This window comes from Mastomys coucha, unplaced genomic scaffold (genome assembly GCF_008632895.1).
Source record: "Mastomys coucha isolate ucsf_1 unplaced genomic scaffold, UCSF_Mcou_1 pScaffold16, whole genome shotgun sequence".
NCBI classification, from domain to species: domain Eukaryota; kingdom Metazoa; phylum Chordata; class Mammalia; order Rodentia; family Muridae; genus Mastomys; species Mastomys coucha.
The window spans coordinates 12,438,526-12,441,286 of record NW_022196898.1 but is presented as its reverse complement, the minus strand read 5'-3'; positions in this window follow the sequence as shown (position 1 = coordinate 12,441,286).

Genomic DNA, 2,761 nt, shown 5'->3' with positions numbered 1-2,761 from the left:
GTATTGTGGGCACTGCCATCCCTGGGCTGGTAGTCCTGGGTTCTATAACAAAGAAGGCTGGACAAAGCATGGAGAACAAGCCAGAAAGCGGTACCCTTCTATTGCCTCTGCATCAGCTCCTGCCTCCAAAATCCTGCCCTATTAGAGTTCCTGCTTACTTCCCTCACTGATGAACAGCAATGTGGAGATATAAGCAGAATAAACCCTTTCCTCTCCAACTTGCTTTTTAGTCATGGTGTTTCATCATAGGAGTAGGCACCTTAACTAAAACACAAATCCAAATTGTTTTAAGGCCTTGAGGCTAAAATAGGCCATATCAGAGACATTTCTTTGGGTTTTGAAGACCATCAGGTTTTACTTAAAATATGAGTTCTCTAAGTTGTTTTTAATTTTGAGAAATAAGAATTTTTATACCTAAAATCTTGAAAATTCATGTGGTTAAAACCCCTTACTTGTGCATTTTGATGTTTCCTCACTCTGGTTATGCTAAATCAGGATTGTGTAAGTAATATTGTGAGAATATGGCAAACGGGGTGGAGGAGGAAATAGTTCATAAAGTTTAGAGTGCTGTAATTAATAGACAGAAATACACAAGCAATTTTCATGTAATTAAATGCACATGAAGAATCTCTGCTTGCATCGTGGGTATGGATCTGAAGGAAAGATGGGGAAGCGAATGAGCCAACTTTAAAGATGTTTATTATTTCCGCATATGGAGAACATGTGGAGTTAACTATACAGAACATATATCCGAAGCCTAAATAACTACGTCAACAAGTTCATATTCAATTCTTTAAGGCAAAAGAGAATTCTGTTCTTTGCATTCTTTAATTATTTCCTACAGTACTCACCACAAAAGTCTTTTGTTACATTTTGAGAGAGGAAGAACTTTTTCCTCAAAAAATAGTTGACAAAAGTATACCTTTTCTTGAATATGAGAAAGGACTATTCATTTTCCTCAAAGTACTAGTAGCACACCAATGAAAACTAGCACATGCTAGTGAGTACACTTGAAGCTACTCTTTCAACAAATATTTACTCTCTTCCAATGTGCTGGGTAATACACCAGACCATGCAGAAGAGAAATAAGACTTTCCTTCCTCTTTGGGAATATTGGAGCCTAAATGGAAGATAAAACAAACACAAACAAATGTTAAAAAGGACATAAAGCCAGACAAATATTTTTTATGTTATGTGAATATTCAAGGGACATTGCTTTAGGCTTATTGAATGCTATTTCCTGTTAGTCTCTTTAAAAAAATCTTTTCTCTCCCATGATGGACTTTATTATGCTTGCTTCACAGTAAAATAGACTCAGAAGAGTATGTTTATGAAGAATTCTGAGCTGGCACTTGGTGTTGGACATATCATGGGCATTAATTTACCCATGGACTGCATGGTCTCTTAATTTCCACATGATCCTGTTCAGCATCAGAGAAGATGAATGCAAAAAAAATTAAGAAAATAAAAAATTCAGATTCTTCTTGCAGTGAATTCCTGATGGCTTTCCCTCCCTTCCCCCCGATCCCTAAATGAGGACACTTTAGAGTTATCTTTTGAGAATTCTCAAAACTGAATTTTAGAGAACAGAACTACTTTTTGTCAATTTGAGGGCCATAAGAAATATATGCTGGGAATGTTTGTCTAATGGCTCAGCCTGTGTGAGAGATATTAGACCAAAACTGAAGCTGACGTCTCAGTGAGAGCAGTGGTGGGAATGCAGATGAAAATTTGAGAGAAACAGAGCGCGGTTCTTGTTTTATCCAGACCCAGCTTTAGCTCTTCCCTCTGATGTGGAAAATATTCCATATTCTAATCTACCCCACTGACATAAACTTTTCTATCTTTTGCACACAGAAATATGGGTAGTATCAGTTCTAATAAGAAAAGCTGCTTTTGCAGTGGACTGTGCTTAATACAGAGGTTCACAGGTACAGGGAACAAGTGTCTGTTGAATCCCCAGTCATAAATGGGGAGCCTATATCAACATTTCTCCTCTCTATAACGTTTAGGGAAAATTATGGATGGAGGGTGGAGAGATTGTAAGAACCAGGGACTGGGTAGGACCACTGCAAAATAATAATTTTTGGATGTGACAGGACAGATGCACTCATGGACTCCTAGCAGCTGAGATGCCTGTACAAGACCAGCATAAAATCAGGCCAGTCTACTTCCCAGAATAGATGGAGAGGGGCTCATGAAACACCATTGGCAATTGATGGGTCCTGGGGGAGGATGAATTGGCTTTCTTTTTTTAATTAATTAATTAATTTATTTTATGTGTATGAGTACACTGTAGCTATACAGATGGTTGTGAGCCATCATGTGGCAACTGGGAATTGAACTCAGGACCTCTGCTTGTTCCAGCCCCACTCGTTCCAGCCCAAAGATTTATTTATTGTTATATGTAAGTACACTGTAGTTGTCTTCAGACACACCAGAAGTAGGTGTCAAATCTCATTATGGATGGTTGTGAGCCACCATGTGGTTGCTGAGATTTGAACTCAGGACTATCTCAAGAGCAGTCAGTGGTCTTAACTGCTGAGCCATCTCTCCAGACCTATGAATTGGCTTTCTTTATGGGAGTAACCCCGGTACAATGTTTCTGCACCATTGGATGGGTTTAAATCCATGCATATAAGGGCATTAATAAAGTCAGTGGGTAATTAAAAAGAAAAAGAGAAGAGGAAGTTAGGAGAAGCATGCATGTGTGTCAGGGAAGCACGTGGGAGGGGGTGTCGAGGAGGAATTGGAGGGAAAA